Here is a 12318-nt window from a genome sequence, read left to right on the forward strand (position 1 = left end):
AGTTTGCCTAATGTCTGCTTTTGCTAAGACTGTAGAGTCCATTATTAAGGATGAGATTGCAGACTATTTGGAAGCTCATGGTAAAATAGGGTTAAGTCAGCACACTTTTGTCAAGGGGAGGTTATGCCTGAAATTTGTTAGGATTATTTGAGGAGGTAATGAATAAATTAGACAAAACACATCTAGTGGACGTAATCTACTTGGATTTCTAGAAAGCCTTGACATGATGCTGCATAGGAGGTTGCTAATTAAGATGAAGCTCCCATGTGTTTGGATATATGTTCTAGCATGTATAGAAAATTGGCTAACTAGCAGAAGGCTTAGAGTGGGGATAAAGGTGTCTTTTTCAGGGTGGCAGCCAATAATTTGTGAAGTTCTTCAAGTCAGTATTGGAATCACAACTATTCACATTGTACTTTAATGATCTGGATGATGGAACTGAGGGCATTGTTGGTAGGTTTACAGTTGACACAAATGGGTGGAGAGACAGGTAGTGTTGAGGAAGCAGGGAAGGACTCAGACAGGTTAGGAGACTGGGGAAAGAAGATGGAATACAATGTGGAAAAGCTTGATGCACTTTGATGAGAAAAAGTGAGGTGCAGACTATTTGCTATATAGGGAAACACTTTGGAAATGCTATCACAAAGGGACTTAGGAGTCCTGGTTCAGGATTCGCAATGTTAACATGCAGGTTTAATTGGCAATTGGAAGATAAAATGTAATGTTACCATTCAATTTGAGAGGACTAGAATCCAAATGCAGGGATTGGTTATTTGCATTTGGAATACTGCAACAAGTTTCAAACCCTGTACCGGGAAGGGTGTGTTGGACTGGAGGTGGTCCAAAGGAGGTTCATAACAATGATCTCGAGAATGATTGGCTTGGTATGGGCAGTTGAAGATTATGGGTCTGTACTCAATGGAGTTTAGAAGTTTTGAGGGCAGGGAGGGAGGGAATCTGATCAAAACTTTCAGAGTACCGAGAGGTCTGGTTAGGTTGGACATGGAGAAGTTATTTCAATGAATAGGACAGACTAGTTCCCAAGGGCATAGACCCACAGTGGACAGACAATCATTAAAAACTGAAATAAAGAGAATTTCTTTAGCCAGAGGGTGGTGAATCTGTCAAACTCATTTCTGGATAAGGCTATGGAGGCCAAGTCATTGAGTGTCTTTAAGACAGAGATAGATCAATTCTCAATTGGTAAGGGTATCAATGATCACAGGGAGAAGTCAGGAGAATGGGGTTGAGAAACTGATCAGCCATGATTGAATGACAGAGCAGACTCAATGGGCCAAATGGCCTAGCCCTGATCCTATATCTTATGTTTTATCCAGAAATATTGTCCAATTGCGAAATCACATCTATTGTTATATACTGTGCTGTCAATTTTGCAAGCAATTGCCAAGTCAGTACCTTGCTTTTTGTGAAAAGATGAAGGGAATGTTATTTGGCACTTTCCAGCAGAGCTTGGGATAAATGGCCTACATACTCAGCAACAAAGCCTGGCAGTTAACCTTGCATAACCGCATCATTAATTGGCGCGTTCTCCATGGTAATGCCTCTACCTACCAGAATCCACCTGCTAACTAATAATTAATTTGTGTTCATGCGCTGGATTACAAGATGATACTCTGATTGCATACATTTGAGAGATGTAATAGGTCATTACACAGCACCAATGACATTTTTGGATTTCTCAATGCAAGACAGAAAGGATATATTTATTTATATTTGCATTCACTGTCTGATATCTAACCCTAGCACCAACTAAATACCAAAATAGGCATCCTTGCTACATTACACATTTTTTTTAAACAATATAGAATTTGTCTGGTATCAAATTAGCACAAGTAATTGAGCATATGCCTGCACAAAGTACATTCAATGCAAATCAGGCTTTTGCAATCCTATAGGTTAGTTTAAACCATCCTAATAAAAGCTGAACCAGACTAAAAGAAAGCACATCCCAAGATGGATGCAGTCATTAATTCAAGTTTGTGTTAGTCATGCCCATTGGAAAGTCTTCAAGGAAGTTCTTAAGCTTCTTTGTCATAATAGGCACTTTTGGAATTCTTTTTTTTACTAAGAATCTGATCATTGGTATCAATGAAACTAGTAAATGGCTTGGTGTATTATTTAACGTTTATGGTGTACATGACCTGATTGAATAAGCTTCTTGTTGCTCTAAACCCATTTGCAATTATATAAATAAAGCTTTCAGCAAGAAACAACATGTAACACTTTGGCCTGAATTTTTTCAAAGGCCAACCATTATTCAAATATTTAAGAGTGTTTTACATGGGAACCTGCAGAATCCTTCAGCAATCTGAAAGTGTTGTCATAAATTGAGTTTTTCACTGTGCGATTTGTCTACACCTGAAACCTTATGAACATCACTGTTTAAATCAAAGGAATTCGAGAATTTGGAGGGTGCCAAATTAGTGAAATTAACTACAAGTGTTATACAGAAAAGTTAGATGAATAAGTACACTTCCTAATTTCTGAGTAACTATTTAACAGACCTCATATGTACCTCACTCACCAACAACTACATATCAACTCACAAGGTCCTTACTTGATACCCCATCCCTAGCCCCAAACCTCAATTACCACCAGACTTGAACCAAATCTCAGACTGCCAAATAAACCTCAGTTCTCTCAGACCTGACACCCATCCTCTCACCCACCCCACCTATCCTAAGCACTACCTCACTTACCTGACCCGAGCACCCTATCCACTTGGCAGTCTACCCCCTACTTACCTGGCACTCTATTTTCCTATACCTCAACATCACACTGCTGTCAGCACCTTGAAATTTCAGATTATGGCAACAGATGACTGTGAAAAAGGAGTATGTTAATTAGAAGCAGTTTCCTCTGACACATTTACACTATGAAATAACTCTCAGAATGCAAGTGTGGCTCTGCATACGCAGAGTTGTCTAAAGAAACCTCAAACATGCAGCTCCTTATTTTGGTAACAAGAAAAAAAATGGCTGGTCTGGCAATCTGTATGACACTGCCACTCCTCAGAATCAAACCCATTTTTTAACCTACATGCCTTTTCAAACACTGCCCTGTGGTGCTGCTTCAGCAAGTGCACTGATCCACTGTGTATTGCAGTTTCCCATCCACTTGAAATGCTGAGCTGACTGCTTAGTTATGAAGTCTCCCTTGGGATTCAAAATCTAAATTCAATACCCTTAGAAGTAGAACACATCTTAAATAGGATTGTGGAAATCTTAAGAATTAGGCTGACTTTTGTCTATTATATTGAGAACTATACTAATTAAAAAGAAAATGGCTTATTCGGAGTCTGAACCAATTACAAATGTAAGCAGAAAAATTGAAAATTTTCAATTCTACAGGATGCTTTGACCTTACTTTAAACAAAATGAACAAGAGAAGACTTTTAGCAGCACACAACATGAAAAGTATAATTCACTTACATGGTTTTTAATAACTGCTCTCAATAAGTGATGAAGTAATACAACTCCAAACTAAGCAGAGCACAAAATGTGCATTTGTTTTTAATGGGTCTTACCTTCAGCAGGCATCTTTACTTTGGTAAAAGAACTAAAGCCAACAAAAGGAAAATTTGTTTCATGCACCTATAGTGATTACAGTCAGATGTCATCAGGCCATCCAAATGAGAAAAAGATTCCACTTGCTTCATTCTTTTCTCATCCATGTTATTTTGCATCAAAGTATATTAATATTTTTATATATTACTGAGCAGACTGTTTTGCTACATCTTAATGACAATCCATATCTCTTTGCTGTTTAATGAAATCGGGTCCAGGAGACATTTAGATCCCTTCCACGCCTACCATAACTACTTACATTCCTATTTCTCAAATGAATTATATTCTGTTCAACTACTAAAATTCATGGTAAATTTAAATGATGTCTTTTAACAATTTAACTAGAAAGATCGAAAAGATTTGTGAACAGAGTATAACCTTGCAGCAATCTTTATTAATCGTTATCCACTCGCTGTATTCATGGTCTATTGTTACTGCTGTTGTTTGGTTCCAATGTTCAGTTTTGAAGCAGTCTTAAGTGTGGGACTTCCAGCATTTCAAACGTTGAAAGAAATTAAACGAGTGCAATTGCTTTCGAGTTGGGTAGCCTATTAACAAGTGATGGGGAAGGTCATAAAGACAACAGGAAGTGGATAAAACTTACAAAACAAATCTTCAGAAAGTGTTGGTTCTTTTGAGAACTAAAAAGCAGAATAAAACTATTGCTTCTAATTAACATACCATATGGATGTGAATGTTGTCATAAAAACAAGGAAACTGGAGATAAATTAAAGGAAACAGAGACAGACAGAGACACGAACATTGAGACATAGTGAGACACAGTGTGAGGGAGCGAAAGATATATTGTACTTATTCATACTGAGGAAGAATTAACTAAAGTTGATTTCAAAATCCACAGGAGGGTAGAAAGATCAGAAGATTTTATTTTCATGTTGATTTACTAGAACAAAACTTAATCCTCCAAGACCTAGCAATGAAGATAAATTTGGATTATATTTCCAAAGGTAGAAAATTAAGGAGTGATCTAATTAAGATGCTTAAAATAGATTTGATGAGATTGCTACATGTTTTTATTATTCAAGGGTGAGGTGATGGCCTTGTGATATTATCACTGAACTGTTAATCCAGAGAACTGTATAATATTTGGGGACCCAGTTCAAATCCTGCCATGGCAGATGGCAGAATTGGAATTTAATTTTTAAAACCAATCTCAAATTAAAAGTCTAATGAGGACCATGAATCCATTGTTGATTGTTGGAAAAACTCATCTGGTTCACTAATGTCCTTGAGGAAGTGAAACTTCCACCCTTACCTGGTCTGGTCAATGTGTGAATCCAAACCCACAACAACATGGTTGACTCTAACTGCCCACTGGGGAAACTAGGGGTGGGCAATAAATGCTGGTCTGGCCAGCAATGACCTATGTCATCTTGCAAATGGACAAAGAAAAACAAGTTTCCAGTCCCTGCACAGAGCAAACAGCAATCTGTATGATTGTGTCAAATGCAAAGAATTCCTTTCTATCCTTCTCAACCAAGCAGTAGTGTTTACTACAGCTGATCACATCATCTTTCTCCAAACTATCTCAACTGTTGTACAGCGGAGTTTGGTTACATTTGTCAGGTCCAATTCTTATCTATTTAATTGTATCCAGAGTATCACTTAAAATGATAAATCAGGGCACAGTGATAATGTCATTAGTTATTTCTCTAGTAAACTGACGACCCAGGCTAATAAGGATATGAAATCCTACCACAGCAGCTGGGAGTTTAAATTCTATCAAGAAAATAAAACATATCTGACATATGTCTATGTTTCAGTTTTGGTGCTAATACATAATGATCATGACATGGTTACTGATTGCAATTAAAAAAAACCATTTGGTTCACTACTGTCCTTTAGTTAAAAAGATCCATAATCCTTACCCATTCCAGCTTACAAGTAAATGCAATACCACAGCAGTATGGTCGACTCTCAGCTTCCCCTGAAATGGCTTCACAAGTCACTCAGTAAATAGACATCAAAATGGTCTTACTGGCGCTGCCCACATCCCAAGAATAAGAAAGGAAAAATGATTTTGCTTCCCACTCCCATACATTACCTCTGGTGTTCCATATGGATCTGTCGTTGAACCCCCCCCCCCTCTATTTCTCATCTAGATGCTATTCCCCAGTAATACTCCAAAAGCATAACATTAGTTTCGAACAACAATGTGCGCTGCACCCAACACACCTTTCAACTCCACCATTGCTAAATGATCAGATTGCTTATCAGACAAATAGTAAAAGATCATTGAAAATTTTATCATTAACCTATTGACTTGACTGAAGACCTAGTTTTCAGTTCAAACTCCATCACACTCTGTGGAAACTGTCTGAGACTGAACCAAAATATGCATAACAATGGGTCATAGTGACCTTGTGATGAGCTCTCAATAGTGCAGCTACCTATCCTATCTCTCATTCAGAACATTTTCATCTCTGCAAATATGAGTATTCAAATTCATCCCTGCCTCAGCTCATATGCTGAAAATCTCTTTCATCCCTTTGTTACCTTCAAACTGGATAATTCCAATGAACTCATGACTTGTCAGCCAGAGTATATACATCTTGTGTGGACTGAAGATTATTCATATTCTGTTCTTATGTCCTTACTGAAAGATTAAGACCAGTTCACTGATAACATCATGTGCACTGACTCTCAGTCTAGCAACACCGCAATGTTTAAAATTCTCATCCACATTTCAAATCCTTCCATGGCTCCCTTGCTCCATTTCTCCATTTCTCAAATCTGCTTCAAGCCCACAGCCTTCTGCAATATCTCTGCTTGAGAAATTCTGGCCTCCTTAGCATTCCAGTTTTAAGTACTCCTCCAGTAATGGCTGTGCCTCGGTTGGGTACGTCCCAAGCCCTGGAGTTCCCTTCCTAAACCTCCCCAATTCTATATCGTTTGTCCTTCATGATGCTCCTTAAAACTCTCTCTTTGTTCAAGTATCTGTCATGGCATCCTCCTTTGTACCTCAGTATCTTGTCTTGATTTATAATGTTTCAGTGAAGAGTTTGGAACATTTTGTATTTATATACTTCAATATAATAATATAATTACATACCTTAATATAATAAGTTGTTGTTGTCAAAGAAACCCATTTCCTCTGCTATGGGGAAATCAATTACAAAGGGACTTGTATTAAGATTACAGGCTGGGCAAGAATGAAATTAGGAAGCAGTGCTAAAAAAGTGTGTTAAAAATATCTTGTTGAGTTAGTGGGCACAGATCTGGTAAATGAAGCATAATACGGGAAAATGTGAAATTGTCCATTTTGTCAGGAAGAATTTTTTAAAAATTAAACTTGTCATGGACCAGACCCCCTCAAAACATTTCAAGAAAACAGTCCAGACCCCAACTTTGCTAGTTATTTTAAGCAGGTGTAATACTGATATTCCAGGAGTGATGCAATTGGTCAAACCACGTAGTTTTAAACAAACCACATTTATTTACAAGATCACCAAATGAAACACAAAAATAGAACAGAATACCAAATAACTTAACATATCTGAAAACCCAACGGACTATCAATTTAATGATGCTGTTCCCAAGATTTGCAACAATCCCCATAAACATCCCTTGGCCCAAAAGATAAAATCAAACACAGGGTCGTACAGGAGAGAAGTTAGAGAGAGGGTCAGCATGGACCTATTTCTTTGGGTCAATCAGCTTCACAATTGCATGACTGCTTTCAGAGAAGTAGCTAGCTAAAGCCAAACCACAGAAAAGCTGAGCTGGGCAAACTAGCCAGTTCCCTTTTATTATACAAGAGTTTTTTTCTCTAAAAAGCTAAAAGCATTTTGCCTGAGGCAGTATCTATTTGTTATAGTCAAATTGGCCCTAAAACCCTTCAAACTTAGACTTTCCAGAGTCTGTGTCTTTTACAACCTCCAAAAAACAAACCAAGGTCAACAGAACCTTGTTAGCAGAGCAATATCATCAAAAAAAACTTTTAAAAATTAAATGAAAAAAGAGATTGCAGAATGACCCAGTGTCCTCATGCATGAATCACAAAAGGTGAAAAGGTGACACATGTAGGACAACACTGAGTAAGGATAATAGAATGTTATTGCTTATGAGGATATTGTACAAAGGTAGGGACAGTATTAGTGATACTAGGCAGTAGTAAGACCACAGCAGATCAGGCAGCATCCGTGGAGCAGGAAAACCAACGTTGCGGGTGAAAGCCCATCATCAGGAATGAGGCTGGGAGCCTCAGGGGTGGAGATGCTGCCTGACCTGCTGTGTTTTTCCAGCACTACTCTAATCTTGACTCTGATCTCCAGCATCTGCAGTACCCACGTCTGCCTAGTAGTAAGACCACTTCTGAAATACTGTACTGTATTGAACGCCTTACTTAAGGAAGGATGTAAAATATATTGAAAGCAGTTCCAGGAAATTTGTTAGACTAATACCTTTAGTGGATGGTTGTCTTATGAGGAAAGGTTGGACAAGCTAGGCTTGTACCCGCTGGAGTGAAAGAGGTAAGTTGATTGAAACAGATAAGATCCTGAGATCTTGATGGGCTGCATGTGGAAAAAGGGGGGGAATCTAGAACTTGGTCACTGTTTAAAACTAAAGGATTGTCCATTTAAAACAGATGAAACTGTTTTTTTTTCCCTTTGTAAGTGCCAAGAGACTTTGGAAATCTCGTCATTAAAAGTTAGTGGAAGTAGAGTCCATAACATTAAGACAGATGTCGACAGATTCTTGATAATTGTAATAAGCAAGAGAATGAAAGGTAATCAGGAGTAGACAGAAATTGAGTGATGTGATTAGCCATCATCTTATTGAATAAAGGAGCAGGCACAAGGACTGAGTTCTTCCGTTCCTCATTCACATATTTATATTTTCAAATGGTCTTCTCACTCAAGGGACCATGGCTGCTGGAACAATTGGAACTTTCAAGACTGAATTTTTTTTATTATTAGTTAAGGGTATCAATAGATGTAGAATTAAGAAGGGTAAATGGGAGTTAAAGGACTGATCCATATCCAAATGTTGTAAGACCTGGACAACATCCTGGTTTGGGCTGACAAGTAGCAAGTAACATCTGTGCTACACAAGTGCCAGGCAATGAGCATTTCTATCCACCACTTACAAGGCAGGAAAACTCCCCACATGCCTGCATGAGTGTAGCTCCAGCAACACAAGATGCTTGACCCCATCCAGAACAAAGGAGCTACTTTTCTGGGTGACACCACACCCACAAATATTTACTTCTTCCAGCATTGCTCAGTAGGAATAACAAGATGCATGGCAGAAATTTACCAAAGATCCTTAGACAGAGCCTTCCAAGCCCACAACTACTACCTTGATCATCAAGGTGGTGAAGAGCAGCGGATACTGGAATACATCACCATTCCAAGTTTTCCAACAAACCATTCATCCTGACTTGGAGATATATCACAGTTCTTTTAATGTCACTGGATCAAAATCCTGACTCTCCCCCACCCCCTAACATAACAATGGTGCACGTACACCAAACAGACTGCACTGGTCCAACAGAGCAGTTCACCACAACCTTCCCAAAGACAATTAGAAATGGTCAATAAATGCTAGCCAAACCAATGAAGGCCACATCCTCTGAATGATTTTTTAAAAAATCAAACTAAATAGCAAACTAGGCTTGTAGAGCAAGTGGCATTGTCCAGTTCCTTTGCTATTAGGAGTCATTAATATTGAAAACAGAACCAGGAAATAAAGAGAACTAATCAAGTATTGAGAAGACAGCAGATACCCTTGTTACAGGGAGACATTTTTCTCCTCAAATGCAGAAGATCCAGGTCAATGCAGGTTCATTTATAATTCTTAGATTCCTCTTCTGACAAAATTTGGTAAATATGCACTGGATTAAGCTTAAATTATAGAACAAAGTCAAAAATCACATGACGCTGGGTTATAGCCCAACAGGTTTAATTGAAACAACAAGTCTTCAGAGCCCCTGTTCCTTCCTCAGGCAGCTAGTCCTGGGCCTCCTCCACCACCAACTCAAAGCCCCACACTAACTGGAGGAAGAGCGCCTTATCTTGCACCTCAGGACTCTACAACCACTCGGCATCAACGTCAACCTCACCAGTTTCTATCTCTCCCTTCCCCGTCCACCTCATCCCAATTCCAACACTCCAACTTGGCACTACCCTCTTGACCTGTACATCTTCCTTCACACCTATTGCTCAACCTTCCCTATCAACCTATCACAATTGCCTCCCACCTGTATTGACCTATTGTTTTGCCACCTACCTTCCCCCCCCCGGCACCAACCCCACCCCCTTTTTATCTCTCAGCCCTCTTCCCCCTCCACATTCCTGATGAAAAGCTTAGACCCAAAGTATTGACACTCCTGCTCCTCAATGCCGCCTGACCTGCTGTGCTTTTCCAGTGCCACGCTTTTCGAATCTGACTCTCCAGCATCTGCAGTCCTCACTTTCTCAAATAAATGTAACCAAATCTAATCATCATACATGGAACCTCATACCTTAGTGTTTTCTGAAAAGCAGGTGCTAGGTAGAAAAGAAAAAAATAAATCAGGACCACAGTGTGGAAGGACAGAGAAGAAACAGTTAAAGAGACCAAGAGTTGAACTAAAAATGGAATAATAATACATTGAAGAATAACTACAACACTGGCCTCTGTCAATGTGGATAATTGCCCAGGTAGATTCTATGCACAACATGCAAGACAAATCCGGCCCAGCAAATTACAGCCCTATCAGTCCATTCTTAGTCAAAGTCAAAGAAGGGGATGTTGATAATACTTCCTGGCAATAATTTGTAACAGCCTGGTAAATGATGTTCAGTTTGTGTTTTGCCAGGACCATTGAACTCCTGACCTCATTACAGCTTTGGATCAAACATGAATATAAGAGCTGAGCTCCAGAGATGAGGGGAGAGTAATTGCCCTTGACATCAAGAAGCATTGGAATGATTGTTGCACCAAGGAGACCTAATAAAACTGGAGAATCAGGGAAACTCTCCGTTAGGTAAAGTGATTCCTGGCACAAATACTTTTCGTTACTGGTGGTCAATCATCTCAATTCCAGGACTTCACTAAAGAAGTTCCACAGAGTAATGTCTTAAGCTTAACCATCTTCAGCATCTTAACTTCATTATCTGATCAGAAGTGGAGATAATCATTGATGATTACCACAACATTCACCAGTGCTCAGATATAGAAGAAACTGTGTCCACATGAAGCAATACCTGGACAACACAAGCTTGGGTTAATAAGTGGCTTATAACATTTAGGCCCCACAAGCATCAGACAATGATCATATATCATTTTCCTCCTGACATTCAATGGAATTTCTGTCACTAATTCCCCTACTATCAACATCATTTAAAGTTGCCATTGACCAGATACAGAACTAGAACAGCCAAATAAATGTTGACTGCAAGAGCCAGTCAGAGACCATAATGCAGTAAACAATAACTCTATTCCCGACACCTCAATGTTTATTTACATTTTACAAGGCAGAAGATGGGTGTCTGATGGAACACTCACTCCATGCATGGATGAGTGGAGATTTAACAGAACTAAAGCAGCTCAACACCATCCAGGAGAGCGCAGTCTGCTGGGCTCACATCCATCCACCGCCTTCAATAATGACTCCCTCACTACAAGTGCACAGTGGTTATAATGCACATCCCCTATAAGATGCTCAATAGTAAGAACCCAGGCTCCTTCCAAACCAGTGATCATTACTACCTAGTAGGGCAACAGTGGCAGGCACAGGAGTATGCTCACACTTGCAATTCCTCTTTACGCAATGTTGCCATTCTTTTATTGCTGCTTGGTCAAAATCCTGGAACTTCCTCCCAAATAGCACTGGGGGTTTACATGCTCCATAAGGACTGCTGCATTTCAGGTAGCATCTCACACCTTCTCAAGGGAGTCGGAGGAAGTCAATAAATGCTGGCCTATCCATGTACCTCACATCTCATGTACAAGTATAGTCATATAGCACAGAAATAGACCCTTCAGAACCTCACTCCATGCTGACCATAATCCCAAACTAAACTAGTTCCCACCTTTCTCCACTTGGCCCATTTCTTATTCATGCACTTACCAAAATATCTTTTAAACCTTGTAACTATACCCACATCCACCACTTCTCCTGAAGTTAATTCTACACGAATCACTGTAATAAAAATTGCACCTCATATCTTTCTTAAATCTTTCTCCTCGCACCTTAAAAATATGCCCCCAGCGTTGAAATCTCCTACCCTGGGAAAAGACACCTGCCATTCACCTTAATTACACCCCTCATGACTTTATAAACCTCTATAAGGTCACACCCCAACCCTCCTATGCTCCAGTGAAAGTCTCAGCCTGTCCAGCCTATTTCTATAACTCAAACCCTTCATTCCTGGTAACATCAGAGTAAATCCTTTCTGAACCCTCTCCAGCTTAATAATATCCTTCCTACAACAGGACAACCAAAACTGTACACAATACTCCTGATGGGATGGCCCAGTCAACTCTTCAAACCTCCTCTGCCATTTGTTACCAACATTGATGTGGTTGTGATCTCAACTCCACTCTACTCTGTTTTTATCTTGCTCCATCCTGCCGATAAGCCTCAGCTCCTTTGCTGATCAAAACTCTGTGACTCAGCCTGGAGCATTCAATGATCTCCACTGCTCTTGTGGTAGAGAATTCCACCAACTAACAAACCACACACACACACACAAAAAAATTCTCATCAGGGCCTTTGGTATTTCAG

At 39.4% G+C, this 12318-nt stretch overlaps 1 protein-coding gene across 1 annotated transcript in view; it reads right to left on the minus strand.

Moving 5' to 3' along the window:
- myo1d (myosin 1D) overlaps positions 1 to 12318 on the minus strand; it is a 549120-nt gene that overhangs the window by 373904 nt on the left and 162898 nt on the right. The gene's annotated exons all lie outside the window — the stretch shown is intronic.

The sequence above is a fragment of the Hemiscyllium ocellatum genome, chromosome 32, assembly GCF_020745735.1.
Source record: "Hemiscyllium ocellatum isolate sHemOce1 chromosome 32, sHemOce1.pat.X.cur, whole genome shotgun sequence".
Classification (NCBI taxonomy): Eukaryota; Metazoa; Chordata; class Chondrichthyes; order Orectolobiformes; family Hemiscylliidae; genus Hemiscyllium; species Hemiscyllium ocellatum.